This window comes from Hemiscyllium ocellatum, chromosome 1 (assembly GCF_020745735.1).
Source record: "Hemiscyllium ocellatum isolate sHemOce1 chromosome 1, sHemOce1.pat.X.cur, whole genome shotgun sequence".
Classification (NCBI taxonomy): domain Eukaryota; kingdom Metazoa; phylum Chordata; class Chondrichthyes; order Orectolobiformes; family Hemiscylliidae; genus Hemiscyllium; species Hemiscyllium ocellatum.
This window is the reverse complement of record NC_083401.1, coordinates 138,668,341-138,689,747: the sequence shown is the minus strand read 5'-3', so window position 1 is coordinate 138,689,747 and position 21,407 is coordinate 138,668,341. Positions and strand designations below refer to the sequence as shown.

Sequence of the window (21,407 nt, the reverse complement as noted above, 5' to 3'; positions counted from 1 at the left end):
TCAAGAAGGCGGTGCTGAGTCAGAGGGTTGGGACTGAGATAAGGTGGGGGGAGGGGAAATGAGGAAGCTGGAGAAATCTACATTCATCCCGTGTGGTTGGAGGGTTCCCAGGCGGAAGATGGGGCGCTCTTCCACTAGCCGTCATGTTGCTATGGTCTGGCGATGGAGGAGGCCAAGGACCTGCATGTCCTTGATGGAGTGGGAGGGGGAGTTAAAGTGTTCAGCCATGGGGCGGTTGGGTTGGTTGGTCCGGGTGTCCCAGAGGTGTTCTCTGAAACGTTCCGCAAGTAGACGGCCTGTCTCCCCAATATAGAGGAGGCCACATCGGGTGCAGCGGATGCAGTAAATGATGTGTGTGGAGATGCAGGTGAATTTTTGGCGGATATGGAAGGATCCCTTGGGGCCTTGGAGGGAAGTGAGGGGGGAGGTGTGGGTGCAAGTTTTGCATTTCTTGCGGTTGCAGGGGAAGGTGCCGGGAGTGGAGGTTGGGTTGGTGGGGGTGTGGACCTGACGAGGGAGTCACAGAGGAACTGCAATCCTCACTTTCTCCTCAGAAAGAACATAGACAATTTTCTGAAATGGCAGCTGAGGATCAATGCAGCGAAATGTGAGGTGAAGCAGTTTGGTGGGAAGAAAGATGAAAAGTAATATAAAATGGTGGTGGTGGTGGGGGCGGGGTGGGACAATTCTAAAAGAGTGCAGGGCCAGAAGGACCTTTGTGTCTATGTGCACAGATCATTGAAGGTGGCAGGCTACGTGGGCAGAGCATAAGTAAAACATCCATTATCTTTGGCTTTATTAAATACAAGAATGAGGGTCTGATAGTGCAGTGGTAGTGTCTCTACCTCTGACCCAGGAGGCCCACATTCAAGTCCCATTTGCTCCAGAGGTGTATAATAACATCTCTGAGCAGGTCGATTCGAAAATATTAAAAAGAGCAGGAGAACCAGAGCAAGGGGGTGATATTGAATTTGTGTCAGTCACTCGTTAAACCTCAGCTGACGTTTTGTGTTCACTTGTGGAGGGGTGTGAGTGCGTTGAAATGAGTGCAGAAATGGTTTACAAGAAAGGTTCCAGAGATGAGAAACTCCAGTCAGGAGCATAGTTTGAAGAAGCTGTGACTGTTGCCCTTGGAGAAAAGAAGGCTTTAAGGAGATATACTAGAGGTATTCAAAATCCTGAGTACAATGGATACAGTAGATGAGGAGAAACTGTTCCTTTTAAAAGGAATAAGAATGAGAAGGCATAGATTTCAAGTGCTTTTCAAAAGAAGTAAGAGTGATATAAGAGAAAGAAATATCACTTTACAAGTACTTAGTGTTTAGAAAGCGCTGCCTGGAAGTACGGTGGAGGCAGGTTTAATTGAGGCATTCACGAGGGCATTGGACAATTATTTGGATAAAAATAATGTACAAAGGTATAGGGAAGAAACAGGAGATTGTTGCTACGTTACAATGTTCGTTTGAAGGACTCTTGCATGCACGATGGGCTGAATGGCCTCCTTCTGTGCTGTAACATTGCTGTGGTTTCAGTATGTTAGCTTTCATTCTTCCTAAGTCCAATGAATGAAGGCTTACTTTGCTCAACCACTCCTCAAAAGGCAACCTTTCATCTCAGGAATAAGCCGAGTGAACCATCTCAGAACTTCTAAAGCAATTATCACTCCCCCCTCATTCCCTTAATAAGAAAACTAAAAATGCACACAATAATGCAGGTGTGTCTCAGTACACCTTGAACAGCTTCAAAGAAATGTCCTTACTTTTATATTCCTTTCAATCAAAGCCAGTATTTTATTTGCTTTCCTTACTGCAAATAGCTTTTGTGATATATGTATAACAAATCCAAAATCGCTCTGCAAACAGAGATTTGAATTGAATTGAATTGAATTTATTGTCACGTACACCAAGGCACAGTGAGAAGCTTTGTCTTGTGAGCAATACAGATAAATCACAGAATTAAATAGTAAAAATAAGTAAATAATAGGTAAACAGCGGCAAACACTAAAACAGACATACAGGCGAATACTAAGCATTTGTGAATCCATTCAGTATTCTAACAATAGTGGGATAGAAACTGTATCGAAACTGGCTGACACATGTGTTCAGGCTTCTGTACCTTCTCCCCAATGGTAGAGGTTGTAGAAAAGCATTGCCAGGGTGGGATGGATCTTTGAGAATGCTGGAGGCCTTTCTTTGATAGCGGGCCTGGTAGATGTATTCTGTAGATGGGAGGTTGGCCTTTGTGATTGTCTGGGCTGAGTTCACCACTCTCTGTAACTGTCTCCAATCTTGAATGGTACAACTACCATACCAGGTAGCGATACATCCAGACAGAATACTCTAGATGGCGCATCTATAAAAGTTGGCAAGGCCAAATTTTCTCAGCTGCCTGAAGAAGAAGAGATATTGTTGGGCTTTTGTAACTAGTGCATCCACATGAAGAGTCCAAGAAAGCTTGTTGTTGATGACCACTCATTAGAGATTGACACTCTCCACTTGTTCCACCTCTGTCCTGTTAATGTTTAGGGAGGCATGAGTAAAATCCCGCTGATAGTTAATATGACATCTGACGTGGATCTGTTGGTCTGATAGGCAATTTGGACTGGGTCAAGAGTAGTGGAGAGGCTGGAGTTGATTAATGCCATGACCAGCCTTTCAAAACACTTAATGACCACCGAAGTTAGGGTCACTGGACAGTCATTATTGAAACATGCTGCATGAACCTTCATTGGCATGGGGATGATATTGGCCCTCTTGATACAGGCAGGGACAGTGGCCTGCTGCAGGGAGAGCTTGAAGATGGCCGAGAAGGCTTCTGCCAGTTGATCTGAATATTAGTTAAATAATACTTTACTTTTCTAATCTTCTTAGTGAGCTTTGAGAAGATTTGTAGTTCAAGTTGAGGTTCTGGATGTAGGTTTGCTTGCTGAGCTGAAAGGTTTGTTTTCACATGTTTCGTCACCATACTAGTTAACATCTTCAGTGAGCCTCCAAATAAAGCACTGGTGGTGTAGCCCACTTTCTATTTATATGTTTAAGTTTCCTAGAGTTGGTGATGTTAATTCCTGCAGCTTTGTTACTGCATTAGAACATTATTTCAGCAAACCACCATACACTGCAGTACAGAGGAACTATGCAGAGCAGAGGAAAATCACCTATACACTGTATTCAAAAAGAACAGGTACCTGGTGAATATAGTCTGCCGAATTCTGGGCAACAAACCCAAACAAGCAGACAAAGCATGTCCAGAAACCCTAGCCACTCTCCCCTATATCAAATATATCTTGAAAAGGACTGCCAGACTACTCAGACCCCTTGGCATCATGGTAGCCCACAAACCCACCAACTGAAACAGCAGCTATTAATCTTGAAAGACTGTATACAGACAACAAGCAAAACTAATGTCATTTACAAAATACCTCACAAGAACTGTAACAAACACTACATTGGAAAAACAGGCAGAAAAATAGCCACCAGGATACATGAACATCAACTAGTCACAAAAAGACATGACCCATTCTCATTAATATCTTTACATATGGATGAGGAAGGACATCACTTCGACTGAGACAATGACATTCCAGTCGGAACTCTATTAACAAACACATTGCCTTGGATCCCATTTACCACCCTCTCAGAAAAAGAACAGGAAGTGACATAATAAGAAATGATGTCACCACAGGAAATGATGTCACCAACCCTAGGAAACCCAAACTAAGAAAGCAGGCTACACCACCAGTGTTTCATTCGGAGTCTCACTGAAGATGCGACTGAGTATGGTGACAAAACGTCTGAAAACAAACCTTTCAGCTCAGTGAGCAAACCTACAACTTCTTGATGGACAAGTTCACACTTTCTCACATTATACTCCATAAGGCAAAGTTTAGCTCATTCATTTTGATAATCTATTACTCCTTGCAGACTCTTTGGCCTAAATTTTAGAAATCAGCTAAGTATCACTTTCATCAAGTTTAATGGAAGATTTCTCTGCATGGGGCTCAAACACTCAATATTGACTATGTATCACATACATGACCCCCGCTCATTCAATAATTGCCCGATTCTCCCACTCATTTTAGGAGGAAGAGCTTGCCAACTGCCAGGATATGCTGTCTTTGCCAGCATCATCTTTGAATTCCAGCTAAGTGTTCACAGTCTGGAGTTCACATTCATCGTTAATGTCAGAGGAGAGGATGACCTAGTGATATTATCTCTAGACTGTTAGTCCAGAGACCCAGATAATGTTCTGGGAACCTGGGTTCAAATCCTGCCATGGCAGATGATAGAATTTGAACTTAATGAAGAAATATGTACTTCAGAATCTAATGATGACTATAAATCTATTGTCGATCATTGGAAAAAGCCATGTGGTTCATTCATGTACTTTAGTTTAGATTAGATTACTTACAGTGTGGAAACAGACCCTTCGGACCAACAAGTCCACACCGACCCGCCACCCACCCATACCCCTACCCCTACATTTACCCCTTATCTAACACTATGGGCAATTTAGGATGGCCAATTCACCTGACCCACACATATTTGGACTGTGGGAGGAAACCCATACAGACACGGGGAGAACATGCAAACTCCACACAGACAGTCGCCTGAGGTGGGAATTGAACCCAGGTCTCTGCCGCTGTGAGACAGCAGTGCTAACCACTGTGCCACCGTGTCACCCTTTAGGGAAGGAAACTGCCATCCTTACCTGGTCTTGCCTACATGTGATTCCAGACCCACAGCAATGTGATTGATTCTGAACTGCCCTCTGGGATAGCCTAGCCAGTGATGCCCACATCCTGTGAATGAATAAAGAAAAATAATGGAGTGTAACATCATCTATAAACCAGTGCTTCTCAGGGCACTTAGGGTTATGGTTGACAATAATTCTGTAAACATCAAGGTAGACACAAATTGAGTGAGTGTTAAGAGAGCAAGTGAGCAGTCCTGAGAAGCAGCCTGGTTTGAATCATGAAGAACTGGGTGCCTGTCATTGCATGCAAAGCCACTTTACAGCATTATAATGAGAGGTGCCAATGAGCTCCAAAGTGCAACATTGAAGTGCTGAAGGGGACTGTGGATGGCTCAGAGATGTGCCATGATGATGTTGCACATGTCAGATGGCAATATCCCTGGGAATGTGCCCAAGAATTACTGCAGCAACTCACTCAGGTTCCTTAGACAATATTTACAATCATGTAACCAAGGGCAACAGATGGATGGGAACACCGACATTGTAAGCTTCCTTCCAAATACATCAGGACTTGAATATTCTTCACTGATGTATGATCAAAAACCTAGAACTCCCTTCCTAACCATACTGTGGGTGCACCTACAGCCTATGGACTGCAGTGGTTTGAGAGGGTAGTTTACCAAGACCTTCTTGAACACCGTTCAGATGGCCAATAAATTCTTGGCTAGCCAGTGAAGTTGCACCTTGTTAAGGAGTTTTAAATAAAGATTAAATGATAAACAATAAAGAACTCCAGATGCAGAACAGTTCTGAACAAGGGTCACTGGAACTGAAAGATTGACTTTCTTTTCTCTTTACAGATGCTGACAGACTTGCTGAGTTGCTCCAGCAATTTCTGCTTTTGTATAAGTAAAAATTACTACGTTTGGTAGGCCTTCTGATGTAGGTTAACCTGCCTGTAATGTGGGCCAACAAAATCAATACAGGGAACATTCATTTTCACAATCAATTGTGAACTGTGATTAGGAATGGGAATTTAGTGGCATTCAAGTTTGGTGGTGGGAGCCATTTCTTTATTATCTCCCCATTCTCACTCAGTGATGAACCAACCCTCATTTAACATACTCTTTCCTTTTCAAATATCTGAATCACTGTTGCTATTCATTTTTTATTCTTAGCTAGCTTTCCCTCATGCTATAACATCATTTTCCTGATTCACCTTTTAATCATTCTCTGTTTTTTTAATTTTATATTCTGACCAGCCGCATTTATTTTTTTTTCCAAGTTTGATACTTTCCTTAATTTCTTTAGTATTTTTGATGTATACTCATCCTGAGTATTCTGAAATATCCTCTTGAAGGTCTTTATTGATCCATTTGCTGGCCTAATATGCCAGTTTACTTCAGCTAGTCCAGCTCTCGTGTTCACATAGTTACCCTTAATTACGTTTAAAAAACTAGACTTAGACCTAATCTTCTCTTTTTCAACTTGGATGTAAAATTCAATCATATTGTGGCCATTACTCCCTCAGGGTGCCTCATCTTTGAGGCCAGTAAGTAACCCTCTCCACACACTGCCAGACATTACACTCTTGCTCATCCTCTTCCACCAGCTGCTCGTGAGACACTAAACACTGTCTTCATGACACACAAAGTTCGAGTGTGGAAGCAAAACTGTGAGCTCAACATCATTAAATTAAGAATTTAGTATTTTCACGATTGTAATATCTTTGCAGAACAAACACAAAACAACGCACACCAAGTGGAACTCGCAACTAAAAAAAACTGGTTTATTTCAATGGGATAAGAATGAGTACACAAATGGCCACAAGAGGGTGCTATGACATGCCTCGTACCTTAATTAATTCAGTATACAACTTTCCAACATTTCATACAATTTATGTATATTTCTTCTTTTTCATCTATTTACAGTTGTAATCACTGGTTTCCTATCGTTAATTGGATACCTTTTTATTGAGCCAAACCTTTAGAATTTTGGGAATTATCGAATCCATCTTAGCCTGAATCTGCAAAGAAAGTTTCTTCCATAAGGAATGGTTTTGATCATGAAGCTCAATTCTATTTTCCATTTTGTCAGACGTGTCTGAGTCTGACTGAGTTGGATCTGAACTGTCTTCAGCCATGTTTATTGGAGTAGAATGGTCTTCTACTCCTATCTCAAATCTATCACATCCATTTCAAAACTCCCTTCCTCCTCAAGAACCTCTGAAGGTAAATGCAAATGTAATCTTTCCACCTTTTTTGACTAAATATATGTGATGACTGCATATTTCACAATTCTACCTGGTAGCTATCTCAGCTACATGTGATGATACTATTTCACTTTAACCTTTTAATTCAATTCAGATTTTATTCCCACTTCCTTCCCCACAGAAAATGGGGGAGATACTAAATGGATATTTTGCATCAGTATTTACTGTGGAAAAGGATAGGGAAGATATAGACTGTAGGGAAATAGATGGTGACACCTTGCAAAATGTCCACATTACAGAGGAGGAAGTGCTGTATGTCATGAAACGGTTGAAGGTGGATAAATCCCCAGGACCTGATCAGGTGTACCCGAGAACTCTGTGGAAAGCTAGAGAAGTGATTGCTGGGCCTCGTGCTGAGATATTTGTATCATCGATAATCACAGGTGAGGTGTCGGAAGACTGGAGGTTGACAAACGTGGTGCCACTGTTTAAGAAGGGCGGTAAAGACAAGCCAGGGAACTATAGACTTGTGAGCCTGACCTCGGTGGTGGGCAAGTTATTGGAGGGAATCCTGAGGGACAGGATGTACATGTATTTGGAAAGGCAAGGACTGATTAGGGATCGTCAACATGGCTTTGTGAGCGGGAAATCATGTCTCACAAACTTGATTGAGTTTTTTGAAGTAGTAACAAAGAAGATTGATGAGGGCAGAGCAGTAGATGTGATCTATGTGGACTTCAGTAAGACGTTCAACAAGGTTCCCTATGGGAGACTGGTTAGCAAGGTTAGACCTCATGGAATACAGGGAGAACTAGCCATTTGGATAGATAACTGGCTCGAAGGTAGAAGACAGAGGGTGGTGGTGGAGGGTTGTTTTTCAGACTGGAGGCCTGTGACCAGTGGAGTGCCACAAGGATCAGCGATGGGTCCTCTACTTTTTGTCATTCACATAAATGATTTGGATGTGAGTATAAGACGTATGGTTAGTAAGTTTGCAGATGACACCAAAATTGGAGGTGTAGTGGACAGCGAAGAGGGTTACCTCAGATTACAACAGGATCTGGTCCAGATGGGCCAATGGGCTGAGAAGTGGCAGATGGAGTTTCATTCAGATAAATGCAAGGTGCTGCATTTTGTGAAAGCAAATCTTAGCAGGACTTATACACTTAATGGCAAGGTCCTAGGGAATGTTGCTGAACAAAGAGACCTTGGAGGTTCATAGGTCCTTGAAAGTGGATTTTAGATAGGATAGGATGGTGAGGAAGGTATTTGGTATGCTTTCCTTTAGATTAGATTACGTACAGTGTGGAAACAGGCCCTTCGGCCCAACAAGTCCACACCGACCTGCCAAAGTGCAACCCACGGAGACCCATTCCCCTACACCTATCACAATAGGCAATTTAGCATAGCCAATTCACCTAACCTGCACATTTTTGGACTGTGGGAGGAAACCAGAGCACCCGGAGGAAACCCAAGCAGACACAGGGAGAATGTGCAAACTCTACACAGTCAGTCGCCTGAGGTGGGAATTGAACCCAGGTCTCTGGCACTGTAAGGCAGCAGTGCTAACCACTGTGCCACCATGCCATCCTTCAGAGTATTGAGTCCGGGAGTTGGGAGGTCATGTTGCGGCTGTAAAGGACATTGGTTAGGCCACTGTTGGAATATTGCGTGCAACTCTGGTCTCCTTCCTATCGGAAAGATGTTGTGAAACTTGAAAGGGTTCAGAAAAGATTTACAAGGATGTTGTCAGGGTTGGACGATCTGAGCTACAGGGAGCGACTGAACAGGCTGGAGCTATTTTCCCTGGGGCGTCGGAGGCTGAGGGGTGACCTTATAGAGTTTACAAAATTATGAGGGGCATGGATAGGGTAAATAGACAAATTCTTTTCCCTGTGACTGGGGAGTCCAGAACTAGAGGTCATAGGTTTAGGGTGAGAAGGGAAAGATATAAAAGAGACCTAAGGGACGACTTTTTCATGCAGAGGGTGGTACGTGTATAGAATGAGCTGCCAGAGGATGTGGTGGAGGCTGGTACAATTGCAACATTTAAGAGGCATTTGGATGGGTATATGAATAGGAAGAGTTTGGAGGGATATGGGCCAGGTGCTGGCAGGTGGGACTGGATTGGGTTGGGATATCTGGTCGGCATGGATGGGTTGGACCGAAGGTTCTGTTTCCATGCTGTACATCTCTCTGATTCTATGACTCATTAATGATTTTTTTCACCTCTAATGTTTTTCTTCTATTAACTGCTAAATATGCCTTTAGTATGAAAACATTATTCTATTCCTTCTAAGTAACAATTTAGCTTGTGTTCTAGAGGTAGTAGCGTGAGATGTGTTTTGATAATTAAATAAAAATGTTGCCCAGTTTGCGCTTCGATGGCATTTGACTTTTCTTCAATATGTATCTCGCTTTTGTTTATCAACAGCATTCTTAACAATTTACACTGGGCTCTCGGCTGCTTCCTTCAAAGCAGGATAACACAACAGAACTCTAATGTGTCATCCAGGCTTTGGTGATATGTCTCAAATATTGTGTGCAGTTTTGGCTTCCTTATTTAAGGAAGGAAATAAATGCAATTGAAGTGGTTCAGAGGAGGTTTACTAAATAGCTACTGGCAATGAGCAGATTGCCTTCTGAGACAGGCGGAGTATGTTTCACTGGAGTTTGGAAGAGTGAGGGGCGACTTGTTTGAAATGTATAATATCTTAATGATCTTGACAAGGTGAGTATGGAAAGGAAAATTTCCCTCATAGGTCGGTCCAAAATGAGAGGCCGCTGTTTGAAAACTACCAGAAAATCTTTACTGTCTATGGGACAGAGATAAGGAGAATGTTTTTTTTAAATCTCACAGTATTGTGTGACCTTTGAACTCTCTACCTCAAGAGGCAAGGGCTTTGAATGTACTTAAACAGAAATGGATGGACTCTTGTCAGGCAGGGGAATCAAGGGTTTTCAGAAGTAGATGAGAATGTGGCGTTTGAAACACAATCAGATCATCCATAATTTTACTGAATGATGGAACAGGCCTGAGGAGTTAACTGGTGGACTTACACCTATTTTGTACATTCGTGCATTTGTGTTTTACCCCATTTCATTGTCATAAAATTTAAAAATCCTTCTGAACAATACTGAGGTCTGTAGACGGTGTCAGACACATTTCCTTTGGGAACCTATCAGCAGCAATCAAGCTACATAAAACAAATAGACTTGTATAATTGATGTTTATTTCATCGGAAACTCCTCAACCCACTTTGTATCGTTATCACCATGAACAAATGGTGCTCTTCAAATTCTGCCAAAGCAATCATCAGTTTCTGCCACACACTAGCTGGCCATTCCTGTGGTCACAAAGGAACTGATAGCAGCTTCTTTTCCACAGCTTGACTGTGTCACTCTCTTCTACAGAATCATACTGTTCAGAAGAGGCCCTTTCGCCCATTGTGTCCATACTATCTTATCTAATTTTAACCACCAAAGATGTTTTCATTTATTCTGATGAAGAGTCACCAGACTCGAAATGTTAGCTCTCTATTCTTCACCAGATACAACCAGACCTGTTGAGTTTTTCCAGCAATTTCTGTTTTGGCTTTTGATCAAAGTCCATCAACCTCATCCTTAAATTTTGCTCATGAGCATCACACTCAATCTGTAACTCTCTCTAATTCTGGCGATCCACAAAATACGACTTTTATCAAAAGACAACTGATATAGATGCACAGCTAATGAGCTGCTTTCTAAATCTGTGTTGGCCATACATTTGCAATACATTCATACATTCTTGCCAACACAGGGTCAGTAGGAGTTGTTCTACCAATTTCATCTGCTGCAACTGCCAACTAATCTACATTGTAAAGAATTATTCATCGAGGTGAATTCTATGATATTTTGGCTAAGTTACATCAAGTTTTTTGGAAGGATTTCCACTGTGAGACCTAGCAAGTTTTTTCACTATATCTTGCCAAATTTTCTGCATTAACTTCCACCGCTATCGTGGACCTCACATTTGATTCCAGCCCCACCTCACAGTGGTATTCCCAAAACAACTCACCACTCAATGGATATGCCAAAATTCACCAGTATCCATTTGTGCAGTGCTGTCTTTAAAACTGAGTTGTGTACCCACAAAGCAGCCTGTCTGGTGCTGACCCTGGACTTGGCAGATAGGGGGAAATTGGTGACATCATATTAGTTCTAAATATCCTATCCTGTACTGTGTCCCCTGATTCTGGACTCCCTGGTTATTGGTAACATCCTCCTTGCATTTATCCTATCTCATCCTGTCATAAACTTAGAGGTTTCTATGAGATACCTCTTCATTCTTTATAAAATCCCTACAGTGTGGAAGTAAGCCCATAGAGTACACCAACTATTCGAAACACATCTTAACCAGAAACACCCCCTGTCTATATTCCCTGTGGCTAATCCACCTAATTTATACACCTCTGGACAGTATGGCCAATTTACCTACCCTATATGTCTTTGTGACTACTGGAGCACCTGGAGGAAACCCAAGCAGAGAATGTGAAACTCTACACAGTCAAGGGTGGAATCGAACCTGGGTCCCTCCCGCTGTGAGGCTGTAGTGCTAACCACTGAGCCACTGTGCTTCTAAACACCAGTGTATATAGTTCTAACTGATCCAGATTCTCTTCATATGTCAGACCTGCCAACCCAGGGATTGATGAGGTGGTCCTGTTGGAAGAGGTGTTGCAAAGGCAGGACTTTATCTTCTCCAGGACCAGTGAGGGTGACAAGACCAGACCATTTCATTCAGCACTGAGTTAAAAATCACACAACACCAGGTTATAGTCCAACAGGTTTAATTGGAAGCACACTAGCTTTCGGAGCGATGCTCTGTCATCGGGTGATAGTAGGAGCATCGTTCCGAGAGCTATTGTGCTTCCAGTTAAACCTGTTGGACTATAACCTGGTGTTGTGTGATTTTTAACTTTGTACACCCCAGTCCAACACCAACATCTCCAAATCATTCAGCACAAAGATTAGGTTAAAGCAGTCTCAGTTGTTTGGAGAAATCCACAGCATCATGGGAAGGTCCATGACATGATATGGTCTGGTCTTTTCGCCCTCACTGCTGGTCCTGGGGAAGATAAAATCCTGCCTTTGCAACACCTCTTCCAGCAGGACCACCTCATCAATCCCTGGGTTGGCAGGTCTGGACAGTGTAAGTGCCACTATTTTCTCTCCAATACTTCACTCTGGAACTACTTCCCTTAAATCGAGCTCACTCACCTCAACCCAGGACATGACTAATCCTGCATGCCATTAACCGACTCGCTTGGGACACTTGCACACTTGTACTGAAAGTAATAGCTGTACCATCCACTTTTATCTCCCTTAACACCTGCCTCTGTCTCCATTCTAGGAAGAAAACAGCTCCCAGTAGAGGACAAAGAGTCAAAATGGATTGTGTTGCTGGCTTCAAATTTCATGTGGATGGTATCATAACTCTGATCATTTTAAGTAGCTGACTGACTCCCCAAATCCTGGGATTGGTGTTTGAGGCTGTCGTTGACTTACTGTGCTAAGACACCCTGAACATATGCCGTTTTCCCCTTGATTTGACGGAGGCCTGGCATGAGCCTGGTTTCTTCAGCTGAAGAGGCAAAGAGCAACAAAAAGAAGGCAAAGCAATATAAGGCAGGAACAAAATCAGAAATTGTTGGAAAAACTCAGCAGGTCTGGCAGCTTCTGTGGAGTGAAAGCAGAGTTAACATTTCAGTGACCCTTCTTCAGAATTGACTATAGCCAGGAAAAGGTTGGGCTGTGTGCTGAAGATAGGCTGGGTTTGAGGAGGAAATAGCAAAAAAAAACAGGTGAAGATAGAGCCCAGAGAACGAACAATAGTTGGCCAAACAAAGGAATGGGTAAAGGTCAGTCTGGGAGAATCAGTTGCTGCTAATGGGAACCATTTGTGGCTGATAATGAGTTGGTTGTGGTAACAACCCATGTGATGACATGGCCTGTGTATGGGGGTAGGGGTAAGGATATGGGAGAAGGTGCTCAGGCCCTAAAACTGTTGAACTCAAGTCCTGAAAGCTGCTGAGTCCGTAAGCGGAAAATGTGATGCTGTCCTTCCAGCTTGCGCTAAGCTTCTCTGGAGTACTGCAGCAAACCTGAGACAGAGATGTTGGTCAAGGAACATGGTTGTGTATTGAAGTAGCAAGCAACTGAAAACTTGTTCTGCAAAGTGGTCACACAATCTACGCTTCATTTCCCCAATGTAGAGGGCACCACATTGTGAGCAGCGAAACCAGTAGATTAGATTGAGTGAGTGCAGGTAAATCACTGCTCCACATGGAATGGGTGTTTGGGGTCTTTGATACTAAGGAGCCAGGAAGTAAATGGGCAGCTGTTACACTTCGTGCTGTGGGAGGTCTTGGGAGTGGAGGAGGAGTGGACCAGGGTGTTTTAGAGAGAATGGTCCTTGCACAAGGCTGACAAGGGAGGGGAATATGTGTCAGGTGGTGGCATCATGATGAAGGTGGTGGAAATGGTGGGTAATGATCCTCTGGATGTGGAGGCTGTTGGGATAGTAAGTGAGGACAAGGAGGTGCCTATCACTGTTGGACAAAGGTGAGGGGATAAGGGCTGAAGTGTGGGAGATGGGTCAGACCCAGCTCAGGGCCCTGTCAATAGTGGGAAATCCTCAGTTGAGGAAGAAGTTGGACATTTTTGAGGCTCTCTTGCTGAAGCTGGCATCATCAGAACAAATGCGATGGAGGAGGAGAAACTGGGAGAATGGAATAGGGTGTGAGGATGTATAGTCAGAATAACTGGAAGTTAGTGCATTTGTAGTGGATATTGGGGGCCAGCCTATTCCCAGCAATGGAAACAGAGATGTTGAGGAAGGGTGGGATGAGTCAGAGGTGAAGGTGAGAGTGGGGTGGAAATGGAAATGAAATTGATAAACTTTTCCAATTCCTGATTAGAGGGGGAAGCAGCACTGATGATGTTGTCAATGTACCAGAGAAAGAGTTGAGAGTGGGTGCCGGAATAGGAATGGAACATGGAATGTTCCACATACCCTACAAAGAGAGAGGCATAAATGGGGCCCATGCAGGTACACATGGCCACCTCTTTGACCTGAAGAAATTGAGTGTTGTTAAAGGAGAAGCTGTTCAAAGTGAGGACAAGATCGAAATGAACTGGAAATTCTGAAACTGACATAAAGCATCTGAAGAATTGCGGATATAAGAGGGAATGGACTGGACAAGGGGAGAAAAACAATCAAGTCAAGGAGGGCTTAGATGCGTTCTGTGGGGCAGGAACAAGCTGAAACAATGGGTCTGTCCGGCAAGTCCTGTTTGTGCATTTTGGAGGGAAGGTAGAAGCAAGCTGTGTGGGGTTGGGGGCTGTGAGCTTTCTTAATTATTTCCCACCATTTTCCTCTCCATAGCCCTTCAACTTGCCACCACTCTTGCCATTCTCCTTGCTTCTAGGGTTGGTGAGAGTAGTGGTGAGTGGGAAGAAGCAAGAGGGGCCAGGAAAGGAAGTGGTGAGTGGGAGCGACCAAGATTGTCAGGAGAAGAGAGCAGCAAGAGGAAGGAGTCAGGTGAGAAAGGTTCAGTGAGTGGGTGTAGGAGGCAGTGAGTGTAAAGTAAGGGCAGATAGTGCTAAGCAAGTGGTTAAAGTAAATATTAAAAGTAGCAAGTAGAAAGAGGATTTTTGGGCCAGTTAGATTCAAGTCAGGGATTTAATATAAAATTAAAGGTCAGAAACACAACCACCTTTATAACATCTTTACGTAACATGTATGCAATATACATAACATTACAGAAAACTGATTTTCATTTAACATGGTTTCATTTAGTACACCATTATTAGAGGACACAAACAGACTCACCATCAAAAGACCAGTCACTGCACTGGTCCTTGTACAGCAATTACTTATGATCATTAATCCTTCCAAGTTCCTGTCTTTGTTGTCAGCATTTATCACTTATTCCATTTGATCTCAAAGGCAATATCTGCTTCCTCAGGAAGGGGGATGTAGAAGTGCAATTATGATTTACATTTCCTCCATCATTGCCAATAAGCTAATCATATGAGAGCAAGAATGTCTGGCCTAGCCGCTATCTATGCAAGTATGCCAAATAAAGAAATGGTTTAACTTTTGAAATTTTACATGGCATTATCTTTGACAATCAGGAGTTTTTTTTTGCAATAATGCATTGATACAAAATGTGAAAGTTAACTTCCATTTATGGGCTTGTGCTTCCGGTGAAATGAGACTTCCATTTGATCATGAATTTAGCAGAGAGTAATGCTCTCAGGTAGGCAAGGAATCTAAAGAACATTTGGGTATGCATTGGAAAAAGTGCTACTTGTCCATTAGGATTGGTTAGCTTAGTTGGCCTATGGCAGGCCTGCAGTGTAGAGTGATGACAACTGTGTGGGTTCAATTCCTGCACCAGCTGAGGTTACCATAGAAATCCCACCTTTTCAATTTCTCCCCTCAGGTTAAACCATCACTAGTCCTCCCTCTCTAGTGGTCTGTATAAAAGTTAAATAAGTGATCAGCGTAATTCATTAAATTAGTCTTTAAGTAACTTTTCTGTATTATTATCCTATTATCATAGTTTGTTTAACAATGATTTGGAGATGCTGGTGTTGGACTGGGGTGTACAAAGTTAAAAGTCACAAAACACCAGGTTAAAGTCCAACAGGTTTATTTGGAAGCTCTAGCTTTTGGAGCGCTGCTCCCACAACCACCTGATGAAGGAGCAGACAAACCTGTTGGACTATAACCTGGTGTTTTGTGACTTTTAACTTCGTTTAACAGTGTCTTTGAAGTTGTGTTCTTTCACGACAGCTGTCTATTGCATACAAATCAAGTAGTTTGAATTTGCACTTTCCATGTAGGTTCAAAAATAATTGTACATTTCCCTTACAGTGTATGATACCCTTGAAATTATCTGTTCCTCCTTAGATAAAAACCAGAGAATGACATATCATTACAGAATTAAAAATTCCACCATAGTCAAAACACAGCTAGAAGTGATGATGTTAAGTGAGATTTAAAAACTGATCTGAAAAACAATACGAGATACAATGATCACCTTTTAATAATAATAGCTAATAGATGCTGTAACGTTGGGAGAATGGGTGGGGAGGGATGATCATGTGAGTTATTTCAATGTATTATGAAAACTTTTCAAAAGACGTGGTCAGTAGTGCCACTGTAACAAGCTGGATAAAGGAGTGAAGATTCTTGGGTGCAGGATGAAACTGTGTATTTCACTATTTATGGTTGATGCCACTGTTCTAGTGTATATGTGGCCAGCAAATCTGTATTATTATAATAGTTGGGCTGTTCTGTACTCAACTGTATTGACTTAGAACAGTAAAACAATGCAGGAGTGCGGAAATTTTAAAGCTGACTTACCCGCTGATTTCTGCCCTAGATCCTGATGATGCTAATTTTAACCTGCTCTTCTGAGCAGACAAGAAAATCTCCAGCCTGAAACCTGATGGGTCTTTCTTTACTTTTGCAGGTTGCACTCAGTAAGGCAATCACTTCGGGCTGCCATTGTCAGATGCTAAAGTTGCCCACTAGAGATTAAAAATCAAATAGCTAGTGGAATTTTCCAGATCATCATTACACAAATAAATATGGCAAACAAAATTCGAGAGTTCACAATTTCTGTTTAAAGAAGCAAATGTCATGCGAAAAAAAAACTCTTTCATATTTGAGTACTTATGGTCTGGAACACACACTGTCTGTCAATGTGATAAAGGCCTTTTCAATTGAGGCTTTCACGAAGGCATTAGAAGGTATTTAAGTCAAAACAATTTGGAGGTGCCGGTGTTAGGGTGGGGGATACAAAGTTAAAAAATCACAACACCAGGTTATAGTCCAACAAGTTTATTTGGAAGCACTAGCTTTTGGAGCGCTGCTCCTTCATCAGGTGGTTGTGGAGTTTAAGATTGTCAGACACAGAATTCATAGCAAGCGTTTACAGTGCAATGTAACTTAGATTATATGGATTCATGCAGGTTTTGAGAAAAATAAAATGTAATTCTGGAAGTACAAATTCACCCCACAAACTTGTGTGTGTGTGTGTGTGTGCATGTGGGTGTCGGGGGTGGGGGGGGGGGGGGGGGGGTGTGGGGTATGAGTGCCTGTGAGGGAATGTGAGTATGTATATGTGTATGAATGTAAAGGGGTATAAGTCTGTGAGGGGGTGTGTGGATGAGTTTGGGAGTGTATATGTGAGCGTATGAGAGAGAGCTTTGCATGAGAGGTGGTCTGCCAGAATGGATGGGTCTGCAGGAGTGTCTCTGTGTGTGTCTGTACGAGTGTCTGTGTCTTTGTGTGACTGTCTGTCTGTGAGTGCATAGTGCAGTGCGGTCACCTGTAGTGTGATGTGAACCCAAGATCCCAGTTGAGGCCATCCCCATGGGTACCAACCTTGGTTATCAACAGTGACTGATGGTACCCATGGGGATGGCCTCAACCGGGACCTTGGGTTCATGTCACACTACAGGTGACCCCACTGCACTACACATAGACAGACAGACAGACATACACATACTTCTACAGACCCATACTCACGCAGACCCTCTATCATATGCTTACACAAAGACTCCCACTCTCTTTACACTCACACACCATACACATTCTCCCATTTTCTCACAGACACTCATATCCCCCTCCACACCCACCCACCCACATACACAGACAGGTATAAATTTTTGGAGTGAATTTGTACTTGCAGGATTACATTTTATTTTGCTCAAAAACTGCATGAATCCATGTAGATTAGAATCAGTTTGAACATCAGGACAGAGACAGCCTCACACAGGGCACTTCACACCTTCAATGCATTATCTGGGTCAACATGGCACCTATTGTTAAACTTCACTTGCTAATGTAACTTTAAGAAAGTTCTGGAATTTACATATGAAAGAACTGAAACCGACATGCCTATTCTAAAAGATGAGAGACTTAACAAACAATCCATCTTTTTCAATATATAATTTCAGTTACATCACACTGTAAACTTTTGCGATAAATTCTGTGTCCTATGATCTTATATTCCACAACCAACTGATGAAGGAGCAATGCTCCAAAAGCTAGTGCTTCCAAGTAAACCTGTTGGACTACAACCTGTTGTTGTGTGACTTTAAATAAAGTAGAAATGATATTTAAAGTAATGGGGAAAAGGCAGGAGAATATCATCATGACATAAAGCTCATTTGGTGAGCTGGTGCAGAGATGAAGGGTGAGTGTCCACCTCTTGAACTGGAATAATACTGGAATTCAATTTGCACACAGCATGCTCCCACAAAAATAACATGATCTTGAGCACATAATCTGTTTCTCAATATTGATTGAGAATATTGAATGGTTAAGACTTGTGCAGCAGAGTTATCCCTATCTTCAAAACAGAACTTTAGGATCTTTCATGAACACATTGGGAAATTTCACAATTTTGTGTACCCACCTTAGGAGCAAAATTGCTTTTGGAACCTCTTTGGAAATAAACTAACAGATTTTAAAAAAAGGATTCTCCACAGAGAAATGCCTGAAAAATATTTCAAGATGTTCTTCATGTATAAATTCTTCTTCCTTTTAACTGTGAGTCACTTAAATGTGAAAAACAATATTCATGTGGACTTAATTTAAACTTATTTAGACAGTATTTTTCTACCAGCCTAAGTAAATTCTGAATTAATAACGATGGACGCTAATTTTATCAGAATGGTATAGATTTTATGGTCAGGACATTTAAATAATTGTTAATAAATTCAATTTTAGATTTGTGTAACGAGTACTCTACTGATAAGAGCCTAAATAGTTTGGAAGTAAAATTTAAATTACTGAGGACAAACTAAGGAAAATTTATTTGGAATTGATAAATTTGAACCTTTTAACAGCCTTTTCCAAGGCTGACGCACCAGGGAATTAAGAAAAGCAGGGCTAGGAACAGTAAGGTGCAGTAGAAACATTTACACCAGACAAGTGCCAACCAATGATTGTCTCCAACAAGTGAGAATCTGATTTGTTACATTTTGATGTTCATTGAAATTGGCATGACTGAATCCTCCATTGTCAAGATCTTGGGGTTTACAGCCTTGTGTTCAGATATCCTGTTCAGCAATTGCTGGACTGCCATTACTGGTGGGAGAGATCATTGTGAAGAGGGCCACAAACAGTGACACACTGAAGCACCACACCACCTTCTTTCCCCATTCCCCCTCCCCAATTATCTGAAAGGAGCTGGAGGCACCATATCCACAAAACTCTACTCTCTCCATCACCAATGCTTAGTGGCAGCAGTGTGTACTGGCTATAAGATGCACTGCAGAAATTCACCAAAGATCCTAAGACAATAAGTTCCAAACCCAAACTACTTACATCGAGAATGACATGGCAGCAGATACGTGGGAACACCATCACCTGCAAGTTCCCTCCAAACTACTCACGAACCTGACTTGGAATATATTGACGTTCCTTCACTGTCATAGGGTTAAAATACTGGAATTCCCTCCCTAATGACATTGTGGGTCAGCCCACAGCAGCAGATGGACTGCAGAAGGCAGCTCACCACCACTTTCTCAATGACAACTAAATAAACAATAAACACTGGTGAGCTAGCAAGTTCCATGTCCCAAGTCCCATGACCCATGGGGTGGGCAAACTCAGTGACAACTAACACACTGCCTCCACCACCAAGAAATCTTACCAGACTATAGGCCAATCAGCTTGTTTAGAACTGTCTTGTAAACATTTGTTTGGCCCCTTCCACCGACACTCTCATTCATTTGGCCGAACTGGTTCTCACCCTTAACAATTTCTCCTTCGAATCCTCCCACTTCCTCCAGACCAAAAGGGTAGCCATGGGCACACGTATGGGCCCCAGCTATGCCTGTCTCTTTGTTGGCTACGTAGAACAGTCGATCTTCCGTAATTACACCGGCACCACTCCCCACCTCTTCTTCCGCTACATTGATGACTGCATTGATGCCATCTCCTGCTCCCGCGAGGAGGTTGAGCAATTCACCAACTTCACCAACACATTCCACCCTGACCTTAAATTTACCTGGACCATCTCTGACACCTCCCTCCCCTTCCTGGACCTCTCCATCTCCATTAATGATGACCGACTTGACACTGACATTTTTTACAAACCCACCGACTCCCACAGCTACATGAATTACTTCCGATCCTACCTCTTGCAAAAATGCCATCCCGTTTTCCCAATTCCTCCGCCTCCACCGTATCTGCTCCCAGGAGGACCAGTTCCACCACAGAACACATCGGATGGCCTCCTACTTTAGAGACCGCAATTTCCCTTCCCACGTGGTTAAAGATGCCCTCCAATGCATCTCGTTCACATCCCGCACCTCCGCCCTCAGACTCCACCCCTCCACCCCACCGTAACAAGGACAAAACGCCCCTGGTGCTCACCTTCCACCCTACCAACCTTAGCATCAACCAAATCATCCGCCAATATTCCCGCCACCTCCAAAAAGACCCCACCACCAGGGATATATTTCCCTCCCCACCCCTTTCTGCCTTCTGCAAAGACCGTTCCCTCTGTGACTACCTGGTCAGGTCCACGCCCCCCTAAAACCCACCCTCCCATCCTGGCACCTTCCCCTGCCACTGCAGGAATTGCAAAACCTACGCCCACACCTCTTCCCTCACCTCCATCCAAGGCCCTAAAGGAGCCTTCCACATCCAAAGTTTTACCTGCACATCCACCAATATCAGTTATTGTATCCGTTGCTCCCGATGCAGTCTCCTCTACATTGGGCAGACTGGACGCCTCCTAGCAGAGCGCTTTAGGGAACATCTCCGAGACACCCACACCAATCAACCACACCGCCCTGTGGCCCAACATTTCAACTCCCCGTCCCACTCTGCCAAGGACATGGAGTCCTGGGTCTCCTTCCCTCCGCTCCCTCACCACCAGATGTCTGAAGGAAGAACACCTCACCTTCCACCTCGGAACACTTCAACCCCAGGGCATCAATGTAGACTTCAACAGTTTCCTCATTTCCCCTTCCCTCACCTCACCCTAGTTCCAAACTTCCAGCTCAGCACTGTCCCCATAACTTGTCCTACCTGCTTATCTTCTTTTCCACCTATCCACTCCATCTTCCTCCCTGACCTATCACCTTCATCCCCTCCCCCACTGACCTATTGTACTCTATACAACTTTCTCCTCACCCCCACCCTCCTTTAGCTGATCTCTCCACCCTTCAGGCTCTCTGCCTGTATTCCTGATGAAGGGCTTTTGCCCGAAACATCGATTTCGCTATTCCTTGGATGCTGCCTGAGCTACTCTGCTCTTCCAGCATCACTGATCCAGAATCTGGTTTCCAGCATCTGCAGTCATTGTTTTTACCTTGTAAACCTTTCAGTCTATTGCAGGCATCAACAATAGAGACCCTTCTCAACAGATGCTCATCAGAATCAAGCAGGAGACTGAAAGAACACATCAGGAAACGGAGAAGTCAACGT

The 21,407-nt window shown here is 43.0% G+C and overlaps 1 protein-coding gene and 1 long non-coding RNA gene across 5 annotated transcripts in view; one reads left to right on the top strand and one right to left on the bottom strand.

Annotated features, from left to right (window-relative positions):
• The window catches only part of LOC132816614 (uncharacterized), an 87,005-nt gene that overhangs the window by 38,817 nt on the left and 26,781 nt on the right, over nucleotides 1-21,407 (bottom strand). The window contains exons 2-3 of one of the 2 annotated variants that reach the window (XR_009644812.1): nucleotides 16,320-16,486; nucleotides 4,708-4,798 (exon numbers count right to left, since the gene is read on the bottom strand). This is a non-coding gene — a long non-coding RNA (uncharacterized LOC132816614). Of the gene's footprint in view, nucleotides 1-4,707; nucleotides 4,799-14,777; nucleotides 14,949-16,319; nucleotides 16,487-21,407 lie in introns of those variants that run through there. The other variant, XR_009644811.1, reaches the window with a different exon arrangement.
• The window catches only part of LOC132816591 (synaptopodin-2-like), a 144,802-nt gene that overhangs the window by 119,781 nt on the left and 3,614 nt on the right, over nucleotides 1-21,407 (top strand). The window lies entirely within an intron of this gene.